The following is a 26,138-nucleotide window of genomic DNA, read 5'->3' as shown; positions in this document are numbered from 1 at the left end:
GAAAAGCTACTAGAAAACGGGAGGTGAGACGAGAAAATAAACTACAAAAAGATGGAAGGGGGTGCAACACGAGGACTTCCCAGGGGGTGACCCATCCTAGTACTACTCTCGCCCAAGCACGCTTAACTTTGGAGTTCTGATGGGATCCGGTGCGTTAGTGCTGGTATGATCGCACCCGTAAGTCTATGCACGCAATTCGGTTTTATGTTGAGAAACTTGCGCCGCAGCGGCTTAAAGCGTCGATAACTTTTGACTCGGGATGAGTTACGAGGCGATCTGCATACGCACGCGAAGCTCTTTCAGACGCCGTCGGAGTGTCAATTTGGCGAAGCCCCATTGACCCCGCGCTCGCAGTGAAAAGAGGCCGTTTAGCCCAGCTTCCGCCACTATTAGACGCGATCGACGCGTTTATCGGTGCAATCAGCTCGTTCGATCGATCCGACCGGCCCCACAATGCTCGCGCTGAGGTATGCATTAGATGCTCATCGCTGTCAAAAAAAAAAAAAAAAAACGAAAAGCTACTAGAAAACGGGAGGTGAGACGAGAAAATAAACTACAAAAAGTGGGGTGGGGGTGCAACACGAGGACTTCCCAGGGGGTCACCCATCCTAGTACTACTCTCGCCCAAGCACGCTTAACTTCGGAGTTCTGATGGAATCCGGTGCATTAGTGCTGGTATGATCGCACCCGTAAGTCTATGCACGCAATTCGGTTTTATGTTGAGAACCTTGCGCCGCAGCGGCTTAAAGCGTCGATAACTTTTGACTCGGGATGAGTTACGAGGCGATATGCATACGCACGCGAAGCTCTTTCAGACGCCGTCGGCGTGTCAATTTGGCGAAGCCCCATTGACCCCGCGCTCGCAGTGAAAAGAGGTCGTTTAGCCCAGCTTCCGCCACTATTAGACGCGATCGACGCGTTTATCGGTGCAATCAGCTCGTTCGATCGATCCGACCGGCCCCACATTGCTCGCGCTGAGGTATGCATTAGATGCTCATCGCTGTCAAAAAAAAAAAAAAAAGAAACGAAAAGCTACTAGAAAACGGGAGGTGAGACGAGAAAATAAACTACAAAAAGATGGAAGGGGGTGCAACACGAGGACTTCCCAGGGGGTGACCCATCCTAGTACTACTCTCGCCCAAGCACGCTTAACTTTGGAGTTCTGATGGGATCCGGTGCGTTAGTGCTGGTATGATCGCACCCGTAAGTCTATGCACGCAATTCGGTTTTATGTTGAGAAACTTGCGCCGCAGCGGCTTAAAGCGTCGATAACTTTTGACTCGGGATGAGTTACGAGGCGATCTGCATACGCACGCGAAGCTCTTTCAGACGCCGTCGGCGTGTCAATTTTGCGAAGCCCCATTGACCCCGCGCTCGCAGTGAAAAGAGGCCGTTTAGCCCAGCTTCCGCCACTATTAGACGCGATCGACGCGTTTATCGGTGCAATCAGCTCGTTCGATCGATCCGACCGGCCCCACATTGCTCGCGCTGAGGTATGCATTAGATGCTCATCGCTGTCAAAAAAAAAAAAAAAAAGAAACGAAAAGCTACTAGAAAACGGGAGGTGAGACGAGAAAATAAACTACAAAAAGATGGAAGGGGGTGCAACACGAGGACTTCCCAGGGGGTCACCCATCCTAGTACTACTCTCGCCCAAGCACGCTTAACTTTGGAGTTCTGATGGGATCCGGTGCGTTAGTGCTGGTATGATCGCACCCGTAAGTCTATGCACGCAATTCGGTTTTATGTTGAGAAACTTGCGCCGCAGCGGCTTAAAGCGTCGATAACTTTTGACTCGGGATGAGTTACGAGGCGATCTGCATACGCACGCGAAGCTCTTTCAGACGCCGTCGGCGTGTCAATTTTGCGAAGCCCCATTGACCCCGCGCTCGCAGTGAAAAGAGGTCGTTTAGCCCAGCTTCCGCCACTATTAGACGCGATCGACGCGTTTATCGGTGCAATCAGCTCGTTCGATCGATCCGACCGGCCCCACATTGCTCGCGCTGAGGTATGCATTAGATGCTCATCGCTGTCAAAAAAAAAAAAAAAGAAACGAAAAGCTACTAGAAAACGGGAGGTGAGACGAGAAAATAAACTACAAAAAGATGGAAGGGGGTGCAACACGAGGACTTCCCAGGGGGTGACCCATCCTAGTACTACTCTCGCCCAAGCACGCTTAACTTTGGAGTTATGATGGGATCCGGTGCGTTAGTGCTGGTATGATCGCACCCGTAAGTCTATGCACGCAATTCGGTTTTATGTTGAGAAACTTGCGCCGCAGCGGCTTAAAGCGTCGATAACTTTTGACTCGGGATGAGTTACGAGGCGATCTGCATACGCACGCGAAGCTCTTTCAGACGCCGTCGGCGTGTCAATTTTGCGAAGCCCCATTGACCCCGCGCTCGCAGTGAAAAGAGGCCGTTTAGCCCAGCTTCCGCCACTATTAGACGCGATCGACGCGTTTATCGGTGCAATCAGCTCGTTCGATCGATCCGACCGGCCCCACATTGCTCGCGCTGAGGTATGCATTAGATGCTCATCGCTGTCAAAAAAAAAAAAAAAAAAACGAAAAGCTACTAGAAAACGGGAGGTGAGACGAGAAAATAAACTACAAAAAGATGGAAGGGGGTGCAACACGAGGACTTCCCAGGGGGTCACCCATCCTAGTACTACTCTCGCCCAAGCACGCTTAACTTTGGAGTTCTGATGGGATCCGGTGCGTTAGTGCTGGTATGATCGCACCCGTAAGTCTATGCACGCAATTCGGTTTTATGTTGAGAAACTTGCGCCGCAGCGGCTTAAAGCGTCGATAACTTTTGACTCGGGATGAGTTACGAGGCGATCTGCATACGCACGCGAAGCTCTTTCAGACGCCGTCGGTGTGTCAATTTGGCGAAGCCCCATTGACCCCGCGCTCGCAGTGAAAAGAGGCCGTTTAGCCCAGCTTCCGCCACTATTAGACGCGATCGACGCGTTTATCGGTGCAATCAGCTCGTTCGATCGATCCGACCGGCCCCACATTGCTCGCGCTGAGGTATGCATTAGATGCTCATCGCTGTCAAAAAAAAAAAAAAAAGAAACGAAAAGCTACTAGAAAACGGGAGGTGAGACGAGAAAATAAACTACAAAAAGATGGAAGGGGGTGCAACACGAGGACTTCCCAGGGGGTCACCCATCCTAGTACTACTCTCGCCCAAGCACGCTTAACTTTGGAGTTCTGATGGGATCCGGTGCGTTAGTGCTGGTATGATCGCACCCGTAAGTCTATGCACGCAATTCGGTTTTATGTTGAGAAACTTGCGCCGCAGCGGCTTAAAGCGTCGATAACTTTTGACTCGGGATGAGTTACGAGGCGATCTGCATACGCACGCGAAGCTCTTTCAGACGCCGTCGGCGTGTCAATTAGGCGAAGCCCCATTGACCCCGCGCTCGCAGTGAAAAGAGGCCGTTTAGCCCAGCTTCCGCCACTATTAGACGCGATCGACGCGTTTATCGGTGCAATCAGCTCGTTCGATCGATCCGACCGGCCCCACAATGCTCGCGCTGAGGTATGCATTAGATGCTCATCGCTGTCAAAAAAAAAAAAAGAAACGAAAAGCTACTAGAAAACGGGAGGTGAGACGAGAAAATAAACTACAAAAAGATGGAAGGGGGTGCAACACGAGGACTTCCCAGGGGGTCACCCATCCTAGTACTACTCTCGCCCAAGCACGCTTAACTTTGGAGTTCTGATGGGATCCGGTGCATTAGTGCTGGTATGATCGCACCCGTAAGTCTATGCACGCAATTCGGTTTTATGTTGAGAAACTTGCGCCGCAGCGGCTTAAAGCGTCGATAACTTTTGACTCGGGATGAGTTACGAGGCGATCTGCATACGCACGCGAAGCTCTTTCAGACGCCGTCGGAGTGTCAATTTGGCGAAGCCCCATTGACCCCGCGCTCGCAGTGAAAAGAGGCCGTTTAGCCCAGCTTCCGCCACTATTAGACGCGATCGACGCGTTTATCGGTGCAATCAGCTCGTTCGATCGATCCGACCGGCCCCACAATGCTCGCGCTGAGGTATGCATTAGATGCTCATCGCTGTCAAAAAAAAAAAAAAAAAAGAAACGAAAAGCTACTAGAAAACGGGAGGTGAGACGAGAAAATAAACTACAAAAAGGTGGGGTGGGGGTGCAACACGAGGACTTCCCAGGGGGTCACCCATCCTAGTACTACTCTCGCCCAAGCACGCTTAACTTCGGAGTTCTGATGGGATCCGGTGCATTAGTGCTGGTATGATCGCACCCGTAAGTCTATGCACGCAATTCGGTTTTATGTTGAGAACTTGCGCCGCAGCGGCTTAAAGCGTCGATAACTTTTGACTCGGGATGAGTTACGAGGCGATCTGCATACGCACGCGAAGCTCTTTCAGACGCCGTCGGCGTGTCAATTTTGCGAAGCCCCATTGACCCCGCGCTCGCAGTGAAAAGAGGCCGTTTAGCCCAGCTTCCGCCACTATTAGACGCGATCGACGCGTTTATCGGTGCAATCAGCTCGTTCGATCGATCCGACCGGCCCCACATTGCTCGCGCTGAGGTATGCATTAGATGCTCATCGCTGTCAAAAAAAAAAAAAAAAAAAAAACGAAAAGCTACTAGAAAACGGGAGGTGAGACGAGAAAATAAACTACAAAAAGATGGGGTGGGGGTGCAACACGAGGACTTCCCAGGGGGTCACCCATCCTAGTACTACTCTCGCCCAAGCACGCTTAACTTCGGAGTTCTGATGGGATCCGGTGCATTAGTGCTGGTATGATCGCACCCGTAAGTCTATGCACGCAATTCGGTTTTATGTTGAGAAACTTGCGCCGCAGCGGCTTAAAGCGTCGATAACTTTTGACTCGGGATGAGTTACGAGGCGATATGCATACGCACGCGAAGCTCTTTCAGACGCCGTCGGCGTGTCAATTTTGCGAAGCCCCATTGACCCCGCGCTCGCAGTGAAAAGAGGTCGTTTAGCCCAGCTTCCGCCACTATTAGACGCGATCGACGCGTTTATCGGTGCAATCAGCTCGTTCGATCGATCCGACCGGCCCCACATTGCTCGCGCTGAGGTATGCATTAGATGCTCATCGCTGTCAAAAAAAAAAAAAAAAAAAACGAAAAGCTACTAGAAAACGGGAGGTGAGACGAGAAAATAAACTACAAAAAGATGGAAGGGGGTGCAACACGAGGACTTCCCAGGGGGTCACCCATCCTAGTACTACTCTCGCCCAAGCACGCTTAACTTTGGAGTTCTGATGGGATCCGGTGCGTTAGTGCTGGTATGATCGCACCCGTAAGTCTATGCACGCAATTCGGTTTTATGTTGAGAAACTTGCGCCGCAGCGGCTTAAAGCGTCGATAACTTTTGACTCGGGATGAGTTACGAGGCGATCTGCATACGCACGCGAAGCTCTTTCAGACGCCGTCGGTGTGTCAATTTGGCGAAGCCCCATTGACCCCGCGCTCGCAGTGAAAAGAGGTCGTTTAGCCCAGCTTCCGCCACTATTAGACGCGATCGACGCGTTTATCGGTGCAATCAGCTCGTTCGATCGATCCGACCGGCCCCACATTGCTCGCGCTGAGGTATGCATTAGATGCTCATCGCTGTCAAAAAAAAAAAAAAGAAACGAAAAGCTACTAGAAAACGGGAGGTGAGACGAGAAAATAAACTACAAAAAGATGGAAGGGGGTGCAACACGAGGACTTCCCAGGGGGTCACCCATCCTAGTACTACTCTCGCCCAAGCACGCTTAACTTTGGAGTTCTGATGGGATCCGGTGCGTTAGTGCTGGTATGATCGCACCCGTAAGTCTATGCACGCAATTCGGTTTTATGTTGAGAAACTTGCGCCGCAGCGGCTTAAAGCGTCGATAACTTTTGACTCGGGATGAGTTACGAGGCGATCTGCATACGCACGCGAAGCTCTTTCAGACGCCGTCGGCGTGTCAATTTTGCGAAGCCCCATTGACCCCGCGCTCGCAGTGAAAAGAGGTCGTTTAGCCCAGCTTCCGCCACTATTAGACGCGATCGACGCGTTTATCGGTGCAATCAGCTCGTTCGATCGATCCGACCGGCCCCACATTGCTCGCGCTGAGGTATGCATTAGATGCTCATCGCTGTCAAAAAAAAAAAAAAAGAAACGAAAAGCTACTAGAAAACGGGAGGTGAGACGAGAAAATAAACTACAAAAAGATGGAAGGGGGTGCAACACGAGGACTTCCCAGGGGGTGACCCATCCTAGTACTACTCTCGCCCAAGCACGCTTAACTTTGGAGTTATGATGGGATCCGGTGCGTTAGTGCTGGTATGATCGCACCCGTAAGTCTATGCACGCAATTCGGTTTTATGTTGAGAAACTTGCGCCGCAGCGGCTTAAAGCGTCGATAACTTTTGACTCGGGATGAGTTACGAGGCGATCTGCATACGCACGCGAAGCTCTTTCAGACGCCGTCGGCGTGTCAATTTTGCGAAGCCCCATTGACCCCGCGCTCGCAGTGAAAAGAGGTCGTTTAGCCCAGCTTCCGCCACTATTAGACGCGATCGACGCGTTTATCGGTGCAATCAGCTCGTTCGATCGATCCGACCGGCCCCACATTGCTCGCGCTGAGGTATGCATTAGATGCTCATCGCTGTCAAAAAAAAAAAAAAAGAAACGAAAAGCTACTAGAAAACGGGAGGTGAGACGAGAAAATAAACTACAAAAAGATGGAAGGGGGTGCAACACGAGGACTTCCCAGGGGGTGACCCATCCTAGTACTACTCTCGCCCAAGCACGCTTAACTTTGGAGTTATGATGGGATCCGGTGCGTTAGTGCTGGTATGATCGCACCCGTAAGTCTATGCACGCAATTCGGTTTTATGTTGAGAAACTTGCGCCGCAGCGGCTTAAAGCGTCGATAACTTTTGACTCGGGATGAGTTACGAGGCGATCTGCATACGCACGCGAAGCTCTTTCAGACGCCGTCGGCGTGTCAATTTTGCGAAGCCCCATTGACCCCGCGCTCGCAGTGAAAAGAGGTCGTTTAGCCCAGCTTCCGCCACTATTAGACGCGATCGACGCGTTTATCGGTGCAATCAGCTCGTTCGATCGATCCGACCGGCCCCACATTGCTCGCGCTGAGGTATGCATTAGATGCTCATCGCTGTCAAAAAAAAAAAAAAAGAAACGAAAAGCTACTAGAAAACGGGAGGTGAGACGAGAAAATAAACTACAAAAAGATGGAAGGGGGTGCAACACGAGGACTTCCCAGGGGGTGACCCATCCTAGTACTACTCTCGCCCAAGCACGCTTAACTTTGGAGTTATGATGGGATCCGGTGCGTTAGTGCTGGTATGATCGCACCCGTAAGTCTATGCACGCAATTCGGTTTTATGTTGAGAAACTTGCGCCGCAGCGGCTTAAAGCGTCGATAACTTTTGACTCGGGATGAGTTACGAGGCGATCTGCATACGCACGCGAAGCTCTTTCAGACGCCGTCGGCGTGTCAATTTTGCGAAGCCCCATTGACCCCGCGCTCGCAGTGAAAAGAGGTCGTTTAGCCCAGCTTCCGCCACTATTAGACGCGATCGACGCGTTTATCGGTGCAATCAGCTCGTTCGATCGATCCGACCGGCCCCACATTGCTCGCGCTGAGGTATGCATTAGATGCTCATCGCTGTCAAAAAAAAAAAAAAAAAAAACGAAAAGCTACTAGAAAACGGGAGGTGAGACGAGAAAATAAACTACAAAAAGATGGAAGGGGGTGCAACACGAGGACTTCCCAGGGGGTGACCCATCCTAGTACTACTCTCGCCCAAGCACGCTTAACTTTGGAGTTATGATGGGATCCGGTGCGTTAGTGCTGGTATGATCGCACCCGTAAGTCTATGCACGCAATTCGGTTTTATGTTGAGAAACTTGCGCCGCAGCGGCTTAAAGCGTCGATAACTTTTGACTCGGGATGAGTTACGAGGCGATCTGCATACGCACGCGAAGCTCTTTCAGACGCCGTCGGAGTGTCAATTTGGCGAATCCCCATTAACCCCGCGCTCGCAGTGAAAAGAGGCCGTTTAGCCCAGCTTCCGCCACTATTAGACGCGATCGACGCGTTTATCGGTGCAATCAGCTCGTTCGATCGATCCGACCGGCCCCACAATGCTCGCGCTGAGGTATGCATTAGATGCTAATCGCTGTCAAAAAAAAAAAAAAAAAAACGAAAAGCTACTAGAAAACGGGAGGTGAGACGAGAAAATAAACTACAAAAAGTGGGGTGGGGGTGCAACACGAGGACTTCCCAGGGGGTCACCCATCCTAGTACTACTCTCGCCCAAGCACGCTTAACTTCGGAGTTCTGATGGAATCCGGTGCATTAGTGCTGGTATGATCGCACCCGTAAGTCTATGCACGCAATTCGGTTTTATGTTGAGAAACTTGCGCCGCAGCGGCTTAAAGCGTCGATAACTTTTGACTCGGGATGAGTTACGAGGCGATATGCATACGCACGCGAAGCTCTTTCAGACGCCGTCGGCGTGTCAATTTGGCGAAGCCCCATTGACCCCGCGCTCGCAGTGAAAAGAGGTCGTTTAGCCCAGCTTCCGCCACTATTAGACGCGATCGACGCGTTTATCGGTGCAATCAGCTCGTTCGATCGATCCGACCGGCCCCACATTGCTCGCGCTGAGGTATGCATTAGATGCTCATCGCTGTCAAAAAAAAAAAAAAAAGAAACGAAAAGCTACTAGAAAACGGGAGGTGAGACGAGAAAATAAACTACAAAAAGATGGAAGGGGGTGCAACACGAGGACTTCCCAGGGGGTGACCCATCCTAGTACTACTCTCGCCCAAGCACGCTTAACTTTGGAGTTCTGATGGGATCCGGTGCGTTAGTGCTGGTATGATCGCACCCGTAAGTCTATGCACGCAATTCGGTTTTATGTTGAGAAACTTGCGCCGCAGCGGCTTAAAGCGTCGATAACTTTTGACTCGGGATGAGTTACGAGGCGATCTGCATACGCACGCGAAGCTCTTTCAGACGCCGTCGGCGTGTCAATTTTGCGAAGCCCCATTGACCCCGCGCTCGCAGTGAAAAGAGGCCGTTTAGCCCAGCTTCCGCCACTATTAGACGCGATCGACGCGTTTATCGGTGCAATCAGCTCGTTCGATCGATCCGACCGGCCCCACATTGCTCGCGCTGAGGTATGCATTAGATGCTCATCGCTGTCAAAAAAAAAAAAAAAAAAGAAACGAAAAGCTACTAGAAAACGGGAGGTGAGACGAGAAAATAAACTACAAAAAGATGGAAGGGGGTGCAACACGAGGACTTCCCAGGGGGTCACCCATCCTAGTACTACTCTCGCCCAAGCACGCTTAACTTTGGAGTTCTGATGGGATCCGGTGCGTTAGTGCTGGTATGATCGCACCCGTAAGTCTATGCACGCAATTCGGTTTTATGTTGAGAAACTTGCGCCGCAGCGGCTTAAAGCGTCGATAACTTTTGACTCGGGATGAGTTACGAGGCGATCTGCATACGCACGCGAAGCTCTTTCAGACGCCGTCGGTGTGTCAATTAGGCGAAGCCCCATTGACCCCGCGCTCGCAGTGAAAAGAGGTCGTTTAGCCCAGCTTCCGCCACTATTAGACGCGATCGACGCGTTTATCGGTGCAATCAGCTCGTTCGATCGATCCGACCGGCCCCACATTGCTCGCGCTGAGGTATGCATTAGATGCTCATCGCTGTCAAAAAAAAAAAAAAAAACGAAAAGCTACTAGAAAACGGGAGGTGAGACGAGAAAATAAACTACAAAAAGATGGAAGGGGGTGCAACACGAGGACTTCCCAGGGGGTCACCCATCCTAGTACTACTCTCGCCCAAGCACGCTTAACTTTGGAGTTCTGATGGGATCCGGTGCGTTAGTGCTGGTATGATCGCACCCGTAAGTCTATGCACGCAATTCGGTTTTATGTTGAGAAACTTGCGCCGCAGCGGCTTAAAGCGTCGATAACTTTTGACTCGGGATGAGTTACGAGGCGATATGCATACGCACGCGAAGCTCTTTCAGACGCCGTCGGCGTGTCAATTTTGCGAAGCCCCATTGACCCCGCGCTCGCAGTGAAAAGAGGTCGTTTAGCCCAGCTTCCGCCACTATTAGACGCGATCGACGCGTTTATCGGTGCAATCAGCTCGTTCGATCGATCCGACCGGCCCCACATTGCTCGCGCTGAGGTATGCATTAGATGCTCATCGCTGTCAAAAAAAAAAAAAAAGAAACGAAAAGCTACTAGAAAACGGGAGGTGAGACGAGAAAATAAACTACAAAAAGATGGAAGGGGGTGCAACACGAGGACTTCCCAGGGGGTGACCCATCCTAGTACTACTCTCGCCCAAGCACGCTTAACTTTGGAGTTATGATGGGATCCGGTGCGTTAGTGCTGGTATGATCGCACCCGTAAGTCTATGCACGCAATTCGGTTTTATGTTGAGAAACTTGCGCCGCAGCGGCTTAAAGCGTCGATAACTTTTGACTCGGGATGAGTTACGAGGCGATCTGCATACGCACGCGAAGCTCTTTCAGACGCCGTCGGCGTGTCAATTTTGCGAAGCCCCATTGACCCCGCGCTCGCAGTGAAAAGAGGTCGTTTAGCCCAGCTTCCGCCACTATTAGACGCGATCGACGCGTTTATCGGTGCAATCAGCTCGTTCGATCGATCCGACCGGCCCCACATTGCTCGCGCTGAGGTATGCATTAGATGCTCATCGCTGTCAAAAAAAAAAAAAAAGAAACGAAAAGCTACTAGAAAACGGGAGGTGAGACGAGAAAATAAACTACAAAAAGATGGAAGGGGGTGCAACACGAGGACTTCCCAGGGGGTGACCCATCCTAGTACTACTCTCGCCCAAGCACGCTTAACTTTGGAGTTATGATGGGATCCGGTGCGTTAGTGCTGGTATGATCGCACCCGTAAGTCTATGCACGCAATTCGGTTTTATGTTGAGAAACTTGCGCCGCAGCGGCTTAAAGCGTCGATAACTTTTGACTCGGGATGAGTTACGAGGCGATCTGCATACGCACGCGAAGCTCTTTCAGACGCCGTCGGCGTGTCAATTTTGCGAAGCCCCATTGACCCCGCGCTCGCAGTGAAAAGAGGTCGTTTAGCCCAGCTTCCGCCACTATTAGACGCGATCGACGCGTTTATCGGTGCAATCAGCTCGTTCGATCGATCCGACCGGCCCCACATTGCTCGCGCTGAGGTATGCATTAGATGCTCATCGCTGTCAAAAAAAAAAAAAAAAAACGAAAAGCTACTAGAAAACGGGAGGTGAGACGAGAAAATAAACTACAAAAAGATGGAAGGGGGTGCAACACGAGGACTTCCCAGGGGGTGACCCATCCTAGTACTACTCTCGCCCAAGCACGCTTAACTTTGGAGTTATGATGGGATCCGGTGCGTTAGTGCTGGTATGATCGCACCCGTAAGTCTATGCACGCAATTCGGTTTTATGTTGAGAAACTTGCGCCGCAGCGGCTTAAAGCGTCGATAACTTTTGACTCGGGATGAGTTACGAGGCGATCTGCATACGCACGCGAAGCTCTTTCAGACGCCGTCGGCGTGTCAATTTTGCGAAGCCCCATTGACCCCGCGCTCGCAGTGAAAAGAGGTCGTTTAGCCCAGCTTCCGCCACTATTAGACGCGATCGACGCGTTTATCGGTGCAATCAGCTCGTTCGATCGATCCGACCGGCCCCACATTGCTCGCGCTGAGGTATGCATTAGATGCTCATCGCTGTCAAAAAAAAAAAAAAAAAAAACGAAAAGCTACTAGAAAACGGGAGGTGAGACGAGAAAATAAACTACAAAAAGATGGAAGGGGGTGCAACACGAGGACTTCCCAGGGGGTGACCCATCCTAGTACTACTCTCGCCCAAGCACGCTTAACTTTGGAGTTATGATGGGATCCGGTGCGTTAGTGCTGGTATGATCGCACCCGTAAGTCTATGCACGCAATTCGGTTTTATGTTGAGAAACTTGCGCCGCAGCGGCTTAAAGCGTCGATAACTTTTGACTCGGGATGAGTTACGAGGCGATCTGCATACGCACGCGAAGCTCTTTCAGACGCCGTCGGAGTGTCAATTTGGCGAATCCCCATTAACCCCGCGCTCGCAGTGAAAAGAGGCCGTTTAGCCCAGCTTCCGCCACTATTAGACGCGATCGACGCGTTTATCGGTGCAATCAACTCGTTCGATCGATCCGACCGGCCCCACAATGCTCGCGCTGAGGTATGCATTAGATGCTAATCGCTGTCAAAAAAAAAAAAAAAAAACGAAAAGCTACTAGAAAACGGGAGGTGAGACGAGAAAATAAACTACAAAAAGTGGGGTGGGGGTGCAACACGAGGACTTCCCAGGGGGTCACCCATCCTAGTACTACTCTCGCCCAAGCACGCTTAACTTCGGAGTTCTGATGGGATCCGGTGCATTAGTGCTGGTATGATCGCACCCGTAAGTCTATGCACGCAATTCGGTTTTATGTTGAGAACCTTGCGCCGCAGCGGCTTAAAGCGTCGATAACTTTTGACTCGGGATGAGTTACGAGGCGATATGCATACGCACGCGAAGCTCTTTCAGACGCCGTCGGCGTGTCAATTTGGCGAAGCCCCATTGACCCCGCGCTCGCAGTGAAAAGAGGTCGTTTAGCCCAGCTTCCGCCACTATTAGACGCGATCGACGCGTTTATCGGTGCAATCAGCTCGTTCGATCGATCCGACCGGCCCCACATTGCTCGCGCTGAGGTATGCATTAGATGCTCATCGCTGTCAAAAAAAAAAAAAAAAGAAACGAAAAGCTACTAGAAAACGGGAGGTGAGACGAGAAAATAAACTACAAAAAGATGGAAGGGGGTGCAACACGAGGACTTCCCAGGGGGTGACCCATCCTAGTACTACTCTCGCCCAAGCACGCTTAACTTTGGAGTTATGATGGGATCCGGTGCGTTAGTGCTGGTATGATCGCACCCGTAAGTCTATGCACGCAATTCGGTTTTATGTTGAGAAACTTGCGCCGCAGCGGCTTAAAGCGTCGATAACTTTTGACTCGGGATGAGTTACGAGGCGATCTGCATACGCACGCGAAGCTCTTTCAGACGCCGTCGGCGTGTCAATTTTGCGAAGCCCCATTGACCCCGCGCTCGCAGTGAAAAGAGGTCGTTTAGCCCAGCTTCCGCCACTATTAGACGCGATCGACGCGTTTATCGGTGCAATCAGCTCGTTCGATCGATCCGACCGGCCCCACATTGCTCGCGCTGAGGTATGCATTAGATGCTCATCGCTGTCAAAAAAAAAAAAAAAGAAACGAAAAGCTACTAGAAAACGGGAGGTGAGACGAGAAAATAAACTACAAAAAGATGGAAGGGGGTGCAACACGAGGACTTCCCAGGGGGTGACCCATCCTAGTACTACTCTCGCCCAAGCACGCTTAACTTTGGAGTTATGATGGGATCCGGTGCGTTAGTGCTGGTATGATCGCACCCGTAAGTCTATGCACGCAATTCGGTTTTATGTTGAGAAACTTGCGCCGCAGCGGCTTAAAGCGTCGATAACTTTTGACTCGGGATGAGTTACGAGGCGATCTGCATACGCACGCGAAGCTCTTTCAGACGCCGTCGGCGTGTCAATTTTGCGAAGCCCCATTGACCCCGCGCTCGCAGTGAAAAGAGGTCGTTTAGCCCAGCTTCCGCCACTATTAGACGCGATCGACGCGTTTATCGGTGCAATCAGCTCGTTCGATCGATCCGACCGGCCCCACATTGCTCGCGCTGAGGTATGCATTAGATGCTCATCGCTGTCAAAAAAAAAAAAAAAAAAACGAAAAGCTACTAGAAAACGGGAGGTGAGACGAGAAAATAAACTACAAAAAGATGGAAGGGGGTGCAACACGAGGACTTCCCAGGGGGTGACCCATCCTAGTACTACTCTCGCCCAAGCACGCTTAACTTTGGAGTTATGATGGGATCCGGTGCGTTAGTGCTGGTATGATCGCACCCGTAAGTCTATGCACGCAATTCGGTTTTATGTTGAGAAACTTGCGCCGCAGCGGCTTAAAGCGTCGATAACTTTTGACTCGGGATGAGTTACGAGGCGATCTGCATACGCACGCGAAGCTCTTTCAGACGCCGTCGGAGTGTCAATTTGGCGAAGCCCCATTGACCCCGCGCTCGCAGTGAAAAGAGGCCGTTTAGCCCAGCTTCCGCCACTATTAGACGCGATCGACGCGTTTATCGGTGCAATCAGCTCGTTCGATCGATCCGACCGGCCCCACAATGCTCGCGCTGAGGTATGCATTAGATGCTAATCGCTGTCAAAAAAAAAAAAAAAAAACGAAAAGCTACTAGAAAACGGGAGGTGAGACGAGAAAATAAACTACAAAAAGTGGGGTGGGGGTGCAACACGAGGACTTCCCAGGGGGTCACCCATCCTAGTACTACTCTCGCCCAAGCACGCTTAACTTCGGAGTTCTGATGGGATCCGGTGCATTAGTGCTGGTATGATCGCACCCGTAAGTCTATGCACGCAATTCGGTTTTATGTTGAGAAACTTGCGCCGCAGCGGCTTAAAGCGTCGATAACTTTTGACTCGGGATGAGTTACGAGGCGATCTGCATACGCACGCGAAGCTCTTTCAGACGCCGTCGGCGTGTCAATTTGGCGAAGCCCCATTGACCCCGCGCTCGCAGTGAAAAGAGGTCGTTTAGCCCAGCTTCCGCCACTATTAGACGCGATCGACGCGTTTATCGGTGCAATCAGCTCGTTCGATCGATCCGACCGGCCCCACATTGCTCGCGCTGAGGTATGCATTAGATGCTCATCGCTGTCAAAAAAAAAAAAAAAAAAAACGAAAAGCTACTAGAAAACGGGAGGTGAGACGAGAAAATAAACTACAAAAAGATGGAAGGGGGTGCAACACGAGGACTTCCCAGGGGGTGACCCATCCTAGTACTACTCTCGCCCAAGCACGCTTAACTTTGGAGTTATGATGGGATCCGGTGCGTTAGTGCTGGTATGATCGCACCCGTAAGTCTATGCACGCAATTCGGTTTTATGTTGAGAAACTTGCGCCGCAGCGGCTTAAAGCGTCGATAACTTTTGACTCGGGATGAGTTACGAGGCGATCTGCATACGCACGCGAAGCTCTTTCAGACGCCGTCGGCGTGTCAATTTTGCGAAGCCCCATTGACCCCGCGCTCGCAGTGAAAAGAGGTCGTTTAGCCCAGCTTCCGCCACTATTAGACGCGATCGACGCGTTTATCGGTGCAATCAGCTCGTTCGATCGATCCGACCGGCCCCACATTGCTCGCGCTGAGGTATGCATTAGATGCTCATCGCTGTCAAAAAAAAAAAAAAAAAAACGAAAAGCTACTAGAAAACGGGAGGTGAGACGAGAAAATAAACTACAAAAAGATGGAAGGGGGTGCAACACGAGGACTTCCCAGGGGGTGACCCATCCTAGTACTACTCTCGCCCAAGCACGCTTAACTTTGGAGTTATGATGGGATCCGGTGCGTTAGTGCTGGTATGATCGCACCCGTAAGTCTATGCACGCAATTCGGTTTTATGTTGAGAAACTTGCGCCGCAGCGGCTTAAAGCGTCGATAACTTTTGACTCGGGATGAGTTACGAGGCGATCTGCATACGCACGCGAAGCTCTTTCAGACGCCGTCGGCGTGTCAATTTTGCGAAGCCCCATTGACCCCGCGCTCGCAGTGAAAAGAGGTCGTTTAGCCCAGCTTCCGCCACTATTAGACGCGATCGACGCGTTTATCGGTGCAATCAGCTCGTTCGATCGATCCGACCGGCCCCACATTGCTCGCGCTGAGGTATGCATTAGATGCTCATCGCTGTCAAAAAAAAAAAAAAAAAAAACGAAAAGCTACTAGAAAACGGGAGGTGAGACGAGAAAATAAACTACAAAAAGATGGAAGGGGGTGCAACACGAGGACTTCCCAGGGGGTGACCCATCCTAGTACTACTCTCGCCCAAGCACGCTTAACTTTGGAGTTATGATGGGATCCGGTGCGTTAGTGCTGGTATGATCGCACCCGTAAGTCTATGCACGCAATTCGGTTTTATGTTGAGAAACTTGCGCCGCAGCGGCTTAAAGCGTCGATAACTTTTGACTCGGGATGAGTTACGAGGCGATCTGCATACGCACGCGAAGCTCTTTCAGACGCCGTCGGAGTGTCAATTTGGCGAATCCCCATTAACCCCGCGCTCGCAGTGAAAAGAGGCCGTTTAGCCCAGCTTCCGCCACTATTAGACGCGATCGACGCGTTTATCGGTGCAATCAACTCGTTCGATCGATCCGACCGGCCCCACAATGCTCGCGCTGAGGTATGCATTAGATGCTAATCGCTGTCAAAAAAAAAAAAAAAAAACGAAAAGCTACTAGAAAACGGGAGGTGAGACGAGAAAATAAACTACAAAAAGTGGGGTGGGGGTGCAACACGAGGACTTCCCAGGGGGTCACCCATCCTAGTACTACTCTCGCCCAAGCACGCTTAACTTCGGAGTTCTGATGGAATCCGGTGCATTAGTGCTGGTATGATCGCACCCGTAAGTCTATGCACGCAATTCGGTTTTATGTTGAGAAACTTGCGCCGCAGCGGCTTAAAGCGTCGATAACTTTTGACTCGGGATGAGTTACGAGGCGATATGCATACGCACGCGAAGCTCTTTCAGACGCCGTCGGCGTGTCAATTTGGCGAAGCCCCATTGACCCCGCGCTCGCAGTGAAAAGAGGTCGTTTAGCCCAGCTTCCGCCACTATTAGACGCGATCGACGCGTTTATCGGTGCAATCAGCTCGTTCGATCGATCCGACCGGCCCCACATTGCTCGCGCTGAGGTATGCATTAGATGCTCATCGCTGTCAAAAAAAAAAAAAAAAGAAACGAAAAGCTACTAGAAAACGGGAGGTGAGACGAGAAAATAAACTACAAAAAGATGGAAGGGGGTGCAACACGAGGACTTCCCAGGGGGTGACCCATCCTAGTACTACTCTCGCCCAAGCACGCTTAACTTTGGAGTTATGATGGGATCCGGTGCGTTAGTGCTGGTATGATCGCACCCGTAAGTCTATGCACGCAATTCGGTTTTATGTTGAGAAACTTGCGCCGCAGCGGCTTAAAGCGTCGATAACTTTTGACTCGGGATGAGTTACGAGGCGATCTGCATACGCACGCGAAGCTCTTTCAGACGCCGTCGGTGTGTCAATTAGGCGAAGCCCCATTGACCCCGCGCTCGCAGTGAAAAGAGGCCGTTTAGCCCAGCTTCCGCCACTATTAGACGCGATCGACGCGTTTATCGGTGCAATCAGCTCGTTCGATCGATCCGACCGGCCCCACATTGCTCGCGCTGAGGTATGCATTAGATGCTCATCGCTGTCAAAAAAAAAAAAAAAAACGAAAAGCTACTAGAAAACGGGAGGTGAGACGAGAAAATAAACTACAAAAAGATGGAAGGGGGTGCAACACGAGGACTTCCCAGGGGGTCACCCATCCTAGTACTACTCTCGCCCAAGCACGCTTAACTTTGGAGTTCTGATGGGATCCGGTGCATTAGTGCTGGTATGATCGCACCCGTAAGTCTATGCACGCAATTCGGTTTTATGTTGAGAAACTTGCGCCGCAGCGGCTTAAAGCGTCGATAACTTTTGACTCGGGATGAGTTACGAGGCGATCTGCATACGCACGCGAAGCTCTTTCAGACGCCGTCGGCGTGTCAATTTTGCGAAGCCCCATTGACCCCGCGCTCGCAGTGAAAAGAGGCCGTTTAGCCCAGCTTCCGCCACTATTAGACGCGATCGACGCGTTTATCGGTGCAATCAGCTCGTTCGATCGATCCGACCGGCCCCACATTGCTCGCGCTGAGGTATGCATTAGATGCTCATCGCTGTCAAAAAAAAAAAAAAAAAACGAAAAGCTACTAGAAAACGGGAGGTGAGACGAGAAAATAAACTACAAAAAGATGGAAGGGGGTGCAACACGAGGACTTCCCAGGGGGTCACCCATCCTAGTACTACTCTCGCCCAAGCACGCTTAACTTTGGAGTTCTGATGGGATCCGGTGCGTTAGTGCTGGTATGATCGCACCCGTAAGTCTATGCACGCAATTCGGTTTTATGTTGAGAAACTTGCGCCGCAGCGGCTTAAAGCGTCGATAACTTTTGACTCGGGATGAGTTACGAGGCGATCTGCATACGCACGCGAAGCTCTTTCAGACGCCGTCGGCGTGTCAATTTGGCGAAGCCCCATTGACCCCGCGCTCGCAGTGAAAAGAGGCCGTTTAGCCCAGCTTCCGCCACTATTAGACGCGATCGACGCGTTTATCGGTGCAATCAGCTCGTTCGATCGATCCGACCGGCCCCACATTGCTCGCGCTGAGGTATGCATTAGATGCTCATCGCTGTCAAAAAAAAAAAAAAAGAAACGAAAAGCTACTAGAAAACGGGAGGTGAGACGAGAAAATAAACTACAAAAAGATGGAAGGGGGTGCAACACGAGGACTTCCCAGGGGGTCACCCATCCTAGTACTACTCTCGCCCAAGCACGCTTAACTTTGGAGTTCTGATGGGATCCGGTGCGTTAGTGCTGGTATGATCGCACCCGTAAGTCTATGCACGCAATTCGGTTTTATGTTGAGAAACTTGCGCCGCAGCGGCTTAAAGCGTCGATAACTTTTGACTCGGGATGAGTTACGAGGCGATATGCATACGCACGCGAAGCTCTTTCAGACGCCGTCGGCGTGTCAATTTTGCGAAGCCCCATTGACCCCGCGCTCGCAGTGAAAAGAGGTCGTTTAGCCCAGCTTCCGCCACTATTAGACGCGATCGACGCGTTTATCGGTGCAATCAGCTCGTTCGATCGATCCGACCGGCCCCACATTGCTCGCGCTGAGGTATGCATTAGATGCTCATCGCTGTCAAAAAAAAAAAAAAAAGAAACGAAAAGCTACTAGAAAACGGGAGGTGAGACGAGAAAATAAACTACAAAAAGATGGAAGGGGGTGCAACACGAGGACTTCCCAGGGGGTGACCCATCCTAGTACTACTCTCGCCCAAGCACGCTTAACTTTGGAGTTATGATGGGATCCGGTGCGTTAGTGCTGGTATGATCGCACCCGTAAGTCTATGCACGCAATTCGGTTTTATGTTGAGAAACTTGCGCCGCAGCGGCTTAAAGCGTCGATAACTTTTGACTCGGGATGAGTTACGAGGCGATCTGCATACGCACGCGAAGCTCTTTCAGACGCCGTCGGCGTGTCAATTTTGCGAAGCCCCATTGACCCCGCGCTCGCAGTGAAAAGAGGTCGTTTAGCCCAGCTTCCGCCACTATTAGACGCGATCGACGCGTTTATCGGTGCAATCAGCTCGTTCGATCGATCCGACCGGCCCCACATTGCTCGCGCTGAGGTATGCATTAGATGCTCATCGCTGTCAAAAAAAAAAAAAAAAAACGAAAAGCTACTAGAAAACGGGAGGTGAGACGAGAAAATAAACTACAAAAAGATGGAAGGGGGTGCAACACGAGGACTTCCCAGGGGGTGACCCATCCTAGTACTACTCTCGCCCAAGCACGCTTAACTTTGGAGTTATGATGGGATCCGGTGCGTTAGTGCTGGTATGATCGCACCCGTAAGTCTATGCACGCAATTCGGTTTTATGTTGAGAAACTTGCGCCGCAGCGGCTTAAAGCGTCGATAACTTTTGACTCGGGATGAGTTACGAGGCGATCTGCATACGCACGCGAAGCTCTTTCAGACGCCGTCGGCGTGTCAATTTGGCGAAGCCCCATTGACCCCGCGCTCGCAGTGAAAAGAGGCCGTTTAGCCCAGCTTCCGCCACTATTAGACGCGATCGACGCGTTTATCGGTGCAATCAGCTCGTTCGATCGATCCGACCGGCCCCACATTGCTCGCGCTGAGGTATGCATTAGATGCTCATCGCTGTCAAAAAAAAAAAAAAAAAACGAAAAGCTACTAGAAAACGGGAGGTGAGACGAGAAAATAAACTACAAAAAGATGGAAGGGGGTGCAACACGAGGACTTCCCAGGGGGTCACCCATCCTAGTACTACTCTCGCCCAAGCACGCTTAACTTTGGAGTTCTGATGGGATCCGGTGCGTTAGTGCTGGTATGATCGCACCCGTAAGTCTATGCACGCAATTCGGTTTTATGTTGAGAAACTTGCGCCGCAGCGGCTTAAAGCGTCGATAACTTTTGACTCGGGATGAGTTACGAGGCGATCTGCATACGCACGCGAAGCTCTTTCAGACGCCGTCGGAGTGTCAATTTGGCGAAGCCCCATTGACCCCGCGCTCGCAGTGAAAAGAGGCCGTTTAGCCCAGCTTCCGCCACTATTAGACGCGATCGACGCGTTTATCGGTGCAATCAGCTCGTTCGATCGATCCGACCGGCCCCACAATGCTCGCGCTGAGGTATGCATTAGATGCTAATCGCTGTCAAAAAAAAAAAAAAAAACGAAAAGCTACTAGAAAACGGGAGGTGAGACGAGAAAATAAACTACAAAAAGATGGGGTGGGGGTGCAACACGAGGACTTCCCAGGGGGTCACCCATCCTAGTACTACTCTCGCCCAAGCACGCTTAACTTTGGAGTTCTGATGGGATCCGGTGCATTAGTGCTGGTATGATCGCACCCGTAAGTCTATGCACGCAATTCGGTTTTATGTTGAGAAACTTGCGCCGCAGCGGCTTAAAGCGTCGATAACTTTTGACTCGGGATGAGTTACGAGGCGATCTGCATACGCACGCGAAGCTCTTTCAGACGCCGTCGGCGTGTCAATTTGGCGAAGCCCCATTGACCCCGCGCTCGCAGTGAAAAGAGGTCGTTTAGCCCAGCTTCCGCCACTATTAGACGCGATCGACGCGTTTATCGGTGCAATCAGCTCGTTCGATCGATCCGACCGGCCCCACATTGCTCGCGCTGAGGTATGCATTAGATGCTCATCGCTGTCAAAAAAAAAAAAAAAAAACGAAAAGCTACTAGAAAACGGGAGGTGAGACGAGAAAATAAACTACAAAAAGATGGAAGGGGGTGCAACACGAGGACTTCCCAGGGGGTCACCCATCCTAGTACTACTCTCGCCCAAGCACGCTTAACTTTGGAGTTATGATGGGATCCGGTGCGTTAGTGCTGGTATGATCGCACCCGTAAGTCTATGCACGCAATTCGGTTTTATGTTGAGAAACTTGCGCCGCAGCGGCTTAAAGCGTCGATAACTTTTGACTCGGGATGAGTTACGAGGCGATCTGCATACGCACGCGAAGCTCTTTCAGACGCCGTCGGCGTGTCAATTTGGCGAAGCCCCATTGACCCCGCGCTCGCAGTGAAAAGAGGCCGTTTAGCCCAGCTTCCGCCACTATTAGACGCGATCGACGCGTTTATCGGTGCAATCAGCTCGTTCGATCGATCCGACCGGCCCCACAATGCTCGCGCTGAGGTATGCATTAGATGCTCATCGCTGTCAAAAAAAAAAAAAAAAAACGAAAAGCTACTAGAAAACGGGAGGTGAGACGAGAAAATAAACTACAAAAAGATGGAAGGGGGTGCAACACGAGGACTTCCCAGGGGGTCACCCATCCTAGTACTACTCTCGCCCAAGCACGCTTAACTTTGGAGTTCTGATGGGATCCGGTGCATTAGTGCTGGTATGATCGCACCCGTAAGTCTATGCACGCAATTCGGTTTTATGTTGAGAAACTTGCGCCGCAGCGGCTTAAAGCGTCGATAACTTTTGACTCGGGATGAGTTACGAGGCGATCTGCATACGCACGCGAAGCTCTTTCAGACGCCGTCGGCGTGTCAATTTGGCGAAGCCCCATTGACCCCGCGCTCGCAGTGAAAAGAGGCCGTTTAGCCCAGCTTCCGCCACTATTAGACGCGATCGACGCGTTTATCGGTGCAATCAGCTCGTTCGATCGATCCGACCGGCCCCACATTGCTCGCGCTGAGGTATGCATTAGATGCTCATCGCTGTCAAAAAAAAAAAAAAAAAAAACGAAAAGCTACTAGAAAACGGGAGGTGAGACGAGAAAATAAACTACAAAAAGATGGAAGGGGGTGCAACACGAGGACTTCCCAGGGGGTCACCCATCCTAGTACTACTCTCGCCCAAGCACGCTTAACTTTGGAGTTCTGATGGGATCCGGTGCGTTAGTGCTGGTATGATCGCACCCGTAAGTCTATGCACGCAATTCGGTTTTATGTTGAGAAACTTGCGCCGCAGCGGCTTAAAGCGTCGATAACTTTTGACTCGGGATGAGTTACGAGGCGATCTGCATACGCACGCGAAGCTCTTTCAGACGCCGTCGGCGTGTCAATTTGGCGAAGCCCCATTGACCCCGCGCTCGCAGTGAAAAGAGGCCGTTTAGCCCAGCTTCCGCCACTATTAGACGCGATCGACGCGTTTATCGGTGCAATCAGCTCGTTCGATCGATCCGACCGGCCCCACATTGCTCGCGCTGAGGTATGCATTAGATGCTCATCGCTGTCAAAAAAAAAAAAAAGAAACGAAAAGCTACTAGAAAACGGGAGGTGAGACGAGAAAATAAACTACAAAAAGATGGAAGGGGGTGCAACACGAGGACTTCCCAGGGGGTCACCCATCCTAGTACTACTCTCGCCCAAGCACGCTTAACTTTGGAGTTCTGATGGGATCCGGTGCGTTAGTGCTGGTATGATCGCACCCGTAAGTCTATGCACGCAATTCGGTTTTATGTTGAGAAACTTGCGCCGCAGCGGCTTAAAGCGTCGATAACTTTTGACTCGGGATGAGTTACGAGGCGATCTGCATACGCACGCGAAGCTCTTTCAGACGCCGTCGGCGTGTCAATTTGGCGAAGCCCCATTGACCCCGCGCTCGCAGTGAAAAGAGGTCGTTTAGCCCAGCTTCCGCCACTATTAGACGCGATCGACGCGTTTATCGGTGCAATCAGCTCGTTCGATCGATCCGACCGGCCCCACATTGCTCGCGCTGAGGTATGCATTAGATGCTCATCGCTGTCAAAAAAAAAAAAAAAAAAAACGAAAAGCTACTAGAAAACGGGAGGTGAGACGAGAAAATAAACTACAAAAAGATGGAAGGGGGTGCAACACGAGGACTTCCCAGGGGGTGACCCATCCTAGTACTACTCTCGCCCAAGCACGCTTAACTTTGGAGTTATGATGGGATCCGGTGCGTTAGTGCTGGTATGATCGCACCCGTAAGTCTATGCACGCAATTCGGTTTTATGTTGAGAAACTTGCGCCGCAGCGGCTTAAAGCGTCGATAACTTTTGACTCGGGATGAGTTACGAGGCGATCTGCATACGCACGCGAAGCTCTTTCAGACGCCGTCGGCGTGTCAATTTGGCGAAGCCCCATTGACCCCGCGCTCGCAGTGAAAAGAGGTCGTTTAGCCCAGCTTCCGCCACTATTAGACGCGATCGACGCGTTTATCGGTGCAATCAGCTCGTTCGATCGATCCGACCGGCCCCACATTGCTCGCGCTGAGGTATGCATTAGATGCTCATCGCTGTCAAAAAAAAAAAAAAAAAAAACGAAAAGCTACTAGAAAACGGGAGGTGAGACGAGAAAATAAACTACAAAAAGATGGAAGGGGGTGCAACACGAGGACTTCCCAGGGGGTGACCCATCCTAGTACTACTCTCGCCCAAGCACGCTTAACTTTGGAGTTATGATGGGATCCGGTGCGTTAGTGCTGGTATGATCGCACCCGTAAGTCTATGCACGCAATTCGGTTTTATGTTGAGAAACTTGCGCCGCAGCGGCTTAAAGCGTCGATAACTTTTGACTCGGGATGAGTTACGAGGCGATCTGCATACGCACGCGAAGCTCTTTCAGACGCCGTCGGCGTGTCAATTAGGCGAAGCCCCATTGACCCCGCGCTCGCAGTGAAAAGAGGCCGTTTAGCCCAGCTTCCGCCACTATTAGACGCGATCGACGCGTTTATCGGTGCAATCAGCTCGTTCGATCGATCCGACCGGCCCCACAATGCTCGCGCTGAGGTATGCATTAGATGCAAATCGCTGTCAAAAAAAAAAAAAAAAAACGAAAAGCTACTAGAAAACGGGAGGTGAGACGAGAAAATAAACTACAAAAAGATGGAAGGGGGTGCAACACGAGGACTTCCCAGGGGGTCACCCATCCTAGTACTACTCTCGCCCAAGCACGCTTAACTTTGGAGTTCTGATGGGATCCGGTGCATTAGTGCTGGTATGATCGCACCCGTAAGTCTATGCACGCAATTCGGTTTTATGTTGAGAAACTTGCGCCGCAGCGGCTTAAAGCGTCGATAACTTTTGACTCGGGATGAGTTACGAGGCGATCTGCATACGCACGCGAAGCTCTTTCAGACGCCGTCGGCGTGTCAATTTGGCGAAGCCCCATTGACCCCGCGCTCGCAGTGAAAAGAGGCCGTTTAGCCCAGCTTCCGCCACTATTAGACGCGATCGACGCGTTTATCGGTGCAATCAGCTCGTTCGATCGATCCGACCGGCCCCACAATGCTCGCGCTGAGGTATGCATTAGATGCTCATCGCTGTCAAAAAAAAAAAAAAAAACGAAAAGCTACTAGAAAACGGGAGGTGAGACGAGAAAATAAACTACAAAAAGATGGGGTGGGGGTGCAACACGAGGACTTCCCAGGGGGTCACCCATCCTAGTACTACTCTCGCCCAAGCACGCTTAACTTCGGAGTTCTGATGGGATCCGGTGCATTAGTGCTGGTATGATCGCACCCGTAAGTCTATGCACGCAATTCGGTTTTATGTTGAGAAACTTGCGCCGCAGCGGCTTAAAGCGTCGATAACTTTTGACTCGGGATGAGTTACGAGGCGATCTGCATACGCACGCGAAGCTCTTTCAGACGCCGTCGGCGTGTCAATTTGGCGAAGCCCCATTGACCCCGCGCTCGCAGTGAAAAGAGGCCGTTTAGCCCAGCTTCCGCCACTATTAGACGCGATCGACGCGTTTATCGGTGCAATCAGCTCGTTCGATCGATCCGACCGGCCCCACATTGCTCGCGCTGAGGTATGCATTAGATGCTCATCGCTGTCAAAAAAAAAAAAAAAGAAACGAAAAGCTACTAGAAAACGGGAGGTGAGACGAGAAAATAAACTACAAAAAGATGGAAGGGGGTGCAACACGAGGACTTCCCAGGGGGTCACCCATCCTAGTACTACTCTCGCCCAAGCACGCTTAACTTTGGAGTTATGATGGGATCCGGTGCGTTAGTGCTGGTATGATCGCACCCGTAAGTCTATGCACGCAATTCGGTTTTATGTTGAGAAACTTGCGCCGCAGCGGCTTAAAGCGTCGATAACTTTTGACTCGGGATGAGTTACGAGGCGATCTGCATACGCACGCGAAGCTCTTTCAGACGCCGTCGGCGTGTCAATTTGGCGAAGCCCCATTGACCCCGCGCTCGCAGTGAAAAGAGGTCGTTTAGCCCAGCTTCCGCCACTATTAGACGCGATCGACGCGTTTATCGGTGCAATCAGCTCGTTCGATCGATCCGACCGGCCCCACATTGCTCGCGCTGAGGTATGCATTAGATGCTCATCGCTGTCAAAAAAAAAAAAAAAAAAAACGAAAAGCTACTAGAAAACGGGAGGTGAGACGAGAAAATAAACTACAAAAAGATGGAAGGGGGTGCAACACGAGGACTTCCCAGGGGGTCACCCATCCTAGTACTACTCTCGCCCAAGCACGCTTAACTTTGGAGTTCTGATGGGATCCGGTGCGTTAGTGCTGGTATGATCGCACCCGTAAGTCTATGCACGCAATTCGGTTTTATGTTGAGAAACTTGCGCCGCAGCGGCTTAAAGCGTCGATAACTTTTGACTCGGGATGAGTTACGAGGCGATCTGCATACGCACGCGAAGCTCTTTCAGACGCCGTCGGCGTGTCAATTTTGCGAAGCCCCATTGACCCCGCGCTCGCAGTGAAAAGAGGCCGTTTAGCCCAGCTTCCGCCACTATTAGACGCGATCGACGCGTTTATCGGTGCAATCAGCTCGTTCGATCGATCCGACCGGCCCCACATTGCTCGCGCTGAGGTATGCATTAGATGC

The 26,138-nt window shown here is 51.2% G+C and overlaps 51 non-coding genes across 51 annotated transcripts; all 51 read right to left on the bottom strand.

The window, feature by feature from the left end:
* Nucleotides 1-58: 58 nt before the first annotated feature.
* LOC148769428 (5S ribosomal RNA) lies at nucleotides 59-177 on the bottom strand. Its single transcript, XR_016032655.1, has one exon. It is a non-coding gene; the product is annotated as a 5S ribosomal RNA (ribosomal RNA).
* A 393-nt stretch (nucleotides 178-570) lies between these two features.
* LOC148769427 (5S ribosomal RNA) lies at nucleotides 571-689 on the bottom strand. The gene has a single exon (XR_016032533.1). It is a non-coding gene; the product is annotated as a 5S ribosomal RNA (ribosomal RNA).
* A 395-nt stretch (nucleotides 690-1,084) lies between these two features.
* Nucleotides 1,085-1,203, bottom strand: LOC148769426 (5S ribosomal RNA). The gene has a single exon (XR_016032654.1). It is a non-coding gene; the product is annotated as a 5S ribosomal RNA (ribosomal RNA).
* Nucleotides 1,204-1,599: 396 nt separating this feature from the next.
* LOC148769425 (5S ribosomal RNA) lies at nucleotides 1,600-1,718 on the bottom strand. Its single transcript, XR_016032616.1, has one exon. It is a non-coding gene; the product is annotated as a 5S ribosomal RNA (ribosomal RNA).
* A 394-nt stretch (nucleotides 1,719-2,112) lies between these two features.
* LOC148769424 (5S ribosomal RNA) lies at nucleotides 2,113-2,231 on the bottom strand. The gene has a single exon (XR_016032793.1). It is a non-coding gene; the product is annotated as a 5S ribosomal RNA (ribosomal RNA).
* A 394-nt stretch (nucleotides 2,232-2,625) lies between these two features.
* LOC148769423 (5S ribosomal RNA) lies at nucleotides 2,626-2,744 on the bottom strand. Its single transcript, XR_016032614.1, has one exon. It is a non-coding gene; the product is annotated as a 5S ribosomal RNA (ribosomal RNA).
* Nucleotides 2,745-3,139: 395 nt separating this feature from the next.
* Nucleotides 3,140-3,258, bottom strand: LOC148769422 (5S ribosomal RNA). Its single transcript, XR_016032612.1, has one exon. It is a non-coding gene; the product is annotated as a 5S ribosomal RNA (ribosomal RNA).
* A 392-nt stretch (nucleotides 3,259-3,650) lies between these two features.
* Nucleotides 3,651-3,769, bottom strand: LOC148769421 (5S ribosomal RNA). Its single transcript, XR_016032564.1, has one exon. It is a non-coding gene; the product is annotated as a 5S ribosomal RNA (ribosomal RNA).
* Nucleotides 3,770-4,167: 398 nt separating this feature from the next.
* Nucleotides 4,168-4,286, bottom strand: LOC148769420 (5S ribosomal RNA). The gene has a single exon (XR_016032636.1). It is a non-coding gene; the product is annotated as a 5S ribosomal RNA (ribosomal RNA).
* A 397-nt stretch (nucleotides 4,287-4,683) lies between these two features.
* LOC148769419 (5S ribosomal RNA) lies at nucleotides 4,684-4,802 on the bottom strand. Its single transcript, XR_016032625.1, has one exon. It is a non-coding gene; the product is annotated as a 5S ribosomal RNA (ribosomal RNA).
* A 395-nt stretch (nucleotides 4,803-5,197) lies between these two features.
* Nucleotides 5,198-5,316, bottom strand: LOC148769418 (5S ribosomal RNA). Its single transcript, XR_016032611.1, has one exon. It is a non-coding gene; the product is annotated as a 5S ribosomal RNA (ribosomal RNA).
* A 393-nt stretch (nucleotides 5,317-5,709) lies between these two features.
* Nucleotides 5,710-5,828, bottom strand: LOC148769417 (5S ribosomal RNA). Its single transcript, XR_016032610.1, has one exon. It is a non-coding gene; the product is annotated as a 5S ribosomal RNA (ribosomal RNA).
* A 394-nt stretch (nucleotides 5,829-6,222) lies between these two features.
* On the bottom strand, nucleotides 6,223-6,341 carry LOC148769416 (5S ribosomal RNA). Its single transcript, XR_016032792.1, has one exon. It is a non-coding gene; the product is annotated as a 5S ribosomal RNA (ribosomal RNA).
* A 394-nt stretch (nucleotides 6,342-6,735) lies between these two features.
* On the bottom strand, nucleotides 6,736-6,854 carry LOC148769415 (5S ribosomal RNA). Its single transcript, XR_016032791.1, has one exon. It is a non-coding gene; the product is annotated as a 5S ribosomal RNA (ribosomal RNA).
* A 394-nt stretch (nucleotides 6,855-7,248) lies between these two features.
* LOC148769414 (5S ribosomal RNA) lies at nucleotides 7,249-7,367 on the bottom strand. Its single transcript, XR_016032790.1, has one exon. It is a non-coding gene; the product is annotated as a 5S ribosomal RNA (ribosomal RNA).
* Nucleotides 7,368-7,762: 395 nt separating this feature from the next.
* On the bottom strand, nucleotides 7,763-7,881 carry LOC148769413 (5S ribosomal RNA). Its single transcript, XR_016032789.1, has one exon. It is a non-coding gene; the product is annotated as a 5S ribosomal RNA (ribosomal RNA).
* A 394-nt stretch (nucleotides 7,882-8,275) lies between these two features.
* Nucleotides 8,276-8,394, bottom strand: LOC148769412 (5S ribosomal RNA). The gene has a single exon (XR_016032531.1). It is a non-coding gene; the product is annotated as a 5S ribosomal RNA (ribosomal RNA).
* Nucleotides 8,395-8,789: 395 nt separating this feature from the next.
* LOC148769411 (5S ribosomal RNA) lies at nucleotides 8,790-8,908 on the bottom strand. Its single transcript, XR_016032653.1, has one exon. It is a non-coding gene; the product is annotated as a 5S ribosomal RNA (ribosomal RNA).
* A 397-nt stretch (nucleotides 8,909-9,305) lies between these two features.
* On the bottom strand, nucleotides 9,306-9,424 carry LOC148769410 (5S ribosomal RNA). The gene has a single exon (XR_016032609.1). It is a non-coding gene; the product is annotated as a 5S ribosomal RNA (ribosomal RNA).
* A 392-nt stretch (nucleotides 9,425-9,816) lies between these two features.
* Nucleotides 9,817-9,935, bottom strand: LOC148769409 (5S ribosomal RNA). The gene has a single exon (XR_016032608.1). It is a non-coding gene; the product is annotated as a 5S ribosomal RNA (ribosomal RNA).
* Nucleotides 9,936-10,329: 394 nt separating this feature from the next.
* LOC148769408 (5S ribosomal RNA) lies at nucleotides 10,330-10,448 on the bottom strand. Its single transcript, XR_016032788.1, has one exon. It is a non-coding gene; the product is annotated as a 5S ribosomal RNA (ribosomal RNA).
* A 394-nt stretch (nucleotides 10,449-10,842) lies between these two features.
* On the bottom strand, nucleotides 10,843-10,961 carry LOC148769407 (5S ribosomal RNA). The gene has a single exon (XR_016032787.1). It is a non-coding gene; the product is annotated as a 5S ribosomal RNA (ribosomal RNA).
* Nucleotides 10,962-11,354: 393 nt separating this feature from the next.
* Nucleotides 11,355-11,473, bottom strand: LOC148769406 (5S ribosomal RNA). Its single transcript, XR_016032785.1, has one exon. It is a non-coding gene; the product is annotated as a 5S ribosomal RNA (ribosomal RNA).
* A 395-nt stretch (nucleotides 11,474-11,868) lies between these two features.
* LOC148769405 (5S ribosomal RNA) lies at nucleotides 11,869-11,987 on the bottom strand. Its single transcript, XR_016032784.1, has one exon. It is a non-coding gene; the product is annotated as a 5S ribosomal RNA (ribosomal RNA).
* A 393-nt stretch (nucleotides 11,988-12,380) lies between these two features.
* LOC148769404 (5S ribosomal RNA) lies at nucleotides 12,381-12,499 on the bottom strand. The gene has a single exon (XR_016032613.1). It is a non-coding gene; the product is annotated as a 5S ribosomal RNA (ribosomal RNA).
* A 395-nt stretch (nucleotides 12,500-12,894) lies between these two features.
* Nucleotides 12,895-13,013, bottom strand: LOC148769403 (5S ribosomal RNA). The gene has a single exon (XR_016032783.1). It is a non-coding gene; the product is annotated as a 5S ribosomal RNA (ribosomal RNA).
* A 394-nt stretch (nucleotides 13,014-13,407) lies between these two features.
* LOC148769402 (5S ribosomal RNA) lies at nucleotides 13,408-13,526 on the bottom strand. The gene has a single exon (XR_016032782.1). It is a non-coding gene; the product is annotated as a 5S ribosomal RNA (ribosomal RNA).
* Nucleotides 13,527-13,920: 394 nt separating this feature from the next.
* On the bottom strand, nucleotides 13,921-14,039 carry LOC148769401 (5S ribosomal RNA). The gene has a single exon (XR_016032781.1). It is a non-coding gene; the product is annotated as a 5S ribosomal RNA (ribosomal RNA).
* Nucleotides 14,040-14,432: 393 nt separating this feature from the next.
* Nucleotides 14,433-14,551, bottom strand: LOC148769400 (5S ribosomal RNA). The gene has a single exon (XR_016032602.1). It is a non-coding gene; the product is annotated as a 5S ribosomal RNA (ribosomal RNA).
* Nucleotides 14,552-14,946: 395 nt separating this feature from the next.
* LOC148769399 (5S ribosomal RNA) lies at nucleotides 14,947-15,065 on the bottom strand. Its single transcript, XR_016032780.1, has one exon. It is a non-coding gene; the product is annotated as a 5S ribosomal RNA (ribosomal RNA).
* Nucleotides 15,066-15,459: 394 nt separating this feature from the next.
* LOC148769398 (5S ribosomal RNA) lies at nucleotides 15,460-15,578 on the bottom strand. Its single transcript, XR_016032779.1, has one exon. It is a non-coding gene; the product is annotated as a 5S ribosomal RNA (ribosomal RNA).
* Nucleotides 15,579-15,973: 395 nt separating this feature from the next.
* On the bottom strand, nucleotides 15,974-16,092 carry LOC148769397 (5S ribosomal RNA). Its single transcript, XR_016032778.1, has one exon. It is a non-coding gene; the product is annotated as a 5S ribosomal RNA (ribosomal RNA).
* A 393-nt stretch (nucleotides 16,093-16,485) lies between these two features.
* Nucleotides 16,486-16,604, bottom strand: LOC148769396 (5S ribosomal RNA). The gene has a single exon (XR_016032530.1). It is a non-coding gene; the product is annotated as a 5S ribosomal RNA (ribosomal RNA).
* Nucleotides 16,605-16,999: 395 nt separating this feature from the next.
* On the bottom strand, nucleotides 17,000-17,118 carry LOC148769395 (5S ribosomal RNA). Its single transcript, XR_016032777.1, has one exon. It is a non-coding gene; the product is annotated as a 5S ribosomal RNA (ribosomal RNA).
* A 392-nt stretch (nucleotides 17,119-17,510) lies between these two features.
* LOC148769394 (5S ribosomal RNA) lies at nucleotides 17,511-17,629 on the bottom strand. Its single transcript, XR_016032562.1, has one exon. It is a non-coding gene; the product is annotated as a 5S ribosomal RNA (ribosomal RNA).
* Nucleotides 17,630-18,022: 393 nt separating this feature from the next.
* On the bottom strand, nucleotides 18,023-18,141 carry LOC148769393 (5S ribosomal RNA). The gene has a single exon (XR_016032607.1). It is a non-coding gene; the product is annotated as a 5S ribosomal RNA (ribosomal RNA).
* Nucleotides 18,142-18,535: 394 nt separating this feature from the next.
* Nucleotides 18,536-18,654, bottom strand: LOC148769392 (5S ribosomal RNA). The gene has a single exon (XR_016032606.1). It is a non-coding gene; the product is annotated as a 5S ribosomal RNA (ribosomal RNA).
* A 395-nt stretch (nucleotides 18,655-19,049) lies between these two features.
* On the bottom strand, nucleotides 19,050-19,168 carry LOC148769391 (5S ribosomal RNA). The gene has a single exon (XR_016032775.1). It is a non-coding gene; the product is annotated as a 5S ribosomal RNA (ribosomal RNA).
* A 393-nt stretch (nucleotides 19,169-19,561) lies between these two features.
* On the bottom strand, nucleotides 19,562-19,680 carry LOC148769390 (5S ribosomal RNA). Its single transcript, XR_016032773.1, has one exon. It is a non-coding gene; the product is annotated as a 5S ribosomal RNA (ribosomal RNA).
* A 393-nt stretch (nucleotides 19,681-20,073) lies between these two features.
* Nucleotides 20,074-20,192, bottom strand: LOC148769389 (5S ribosomal RNA). Its single transcript, XR_016032605.1, has one exon. It is a non-coding gene; the product is annotated as a 5S ribosomal RNA (ribosomal RNA).
* Nucleotides 20,193-20,585: 393 nt separating this feature from the next.
* On the bottom strand, nucleotides 20,586-20,704 carry LOC148769388 (5S ribosomal RNA). Its single transcript, XR_016032561.1, has one exon. It is a non-coding gene; the product is annotated as a 5S ribosomal RNA (ribosomal RNA).
* A 393-nt stretch (nucleotides 20,705-21,097) lies between these two features.
* LOC148769387 (5S ribosomal RNA) lies at nucleotides 21,098-21,216 on the bottom strand. Its single transcript, XR_016032725.1, has one exon. It is a non-coding gene; the product is annotated as a 5S ribosomal RNA (ribosomal RNA).
* A 393-nt stretch (nucleotides 21,217-21,609) lies between these two features.
* LOC148769386 (5S ribosomal RNA) lies at nucleotides 21,610-21,728 on the bottom strand. Its single transcript, XR_016032560.1, has one exon. It is a non-coding gene; the product is annotated as a 5S ribosomal RNA (ribosomal RNA).
* A 395-nt stretch (nucleotides 21,729-22,123) lies between these two features.
* Nucleotides 22,124-22,242, bottom strand: LOC148769385 (5S ribosomal RNA). The gene has a single exon (XR_016032604.1). It is a non-coding gene; the product is annotated as a 5S ribosomal RNA (ribosomal RNA).
* Nucleotides 22,243-22,635: 393 nt separating this feature from the next.
* Nucleotides 22,636-22,754, bottom strand: LOC148769384 (5S ribosomal RNA). The gene has a single exon (XR_016032603.1). It is a non-coding gene; the product is annotated as a 5S ribosomal RNA (ribosomal RNA).
* Nucleotides 22,755-23,149: 395 nt separating this feature from the next.
* LOC148769383 (5S ribosomal RNA) lies at nucleotides 23,150-23,268 on the bottom strand. Its single transcript, XR_016032772.1, has one exon. It is a non-coding gene; the product is annotated as a 5S ribosomal RNA (ribosomal RNA).
* Nucleotides 23,269-23,663: 395 nt separating this feature from the next.
* On the bottom strand, nucleotides 23,664-23,782 carry LOC148769382 (5S ribosomal RNA). The gene has a single exon (XR_016032771.1). It is a non-coding gene; the product is annotated as a 5S ribosomal RNA (ribosomal RNA).
* Nucleotides 23,783-24,175: 393 nt separating this feature from the next.
* On the bottom strand, nucleotides 24,176-24,294 carry LOC148769381 (5S ribosomal RNA). Its single transcript, XR_016032559.1, has one exon. It is a non-coding gene; the product is annotated as a 5S ribosomal RNA (ribosomal RNA).
* Nucleotides 24,295-24,687: 393 nt separating this feature from the next.
* LOC148769380 (5S ribosomal RNA) lies at nucleotides 24,688-24,806 on the bottom strand. Its single transcript, XR_016032591.1, has one exon. It is a non-coding gene; the product is annotated as a 5S ribosomal RNA (ribosomal RNA).
* Nucleotides 24,807-25,200: 394 nt separating this feature from the next.
* On the bottom strand, nucleotides 25,201-25,319 carry LOC148769379 (5S ribosomal RNA). The gene has a single exon (XR_016032724.1). It is a non-coding gene; the product is annotated as a 5S ribosomal RNA (ribosomal RNA).
* A 395-nt stretch (nucleotides 25,320-25,714) lies between these two features.
* Nucleotides 25,715-25,833, bottom strand: LOC148769378 (5S ribosomal RNA). The gene has a single exon (XR_016032601.1). It is a non-coding gene; the product is annotated as a 5S ribosomal RNA (ribosomal RNA).
* Between the last annotated feature and the right edge of the window lie 305 nt (nucleotides 25,834-26,138).

Source organism: Erythranthe guttata, chromosome 7, assembly GCF_056151865.1.
Source record: "Erythranthe guttata isolate IM_541 chromosome 7, IM_541, whole genome shotgun sequence".
NCBI classification, from domain to species: domain Eukaryota; kingdom Viridiplantae; phylum Streptophyta; class Magnoliopsida; order Lamiales; family Phrymaceae; genus Erythranthe; species Erythranthe guttata.
The sequence above is the reverse complement of the archived record's forward strand: the minus strand, read 5'-3'. Positions and strand labels throughout refer to the sequence as shown.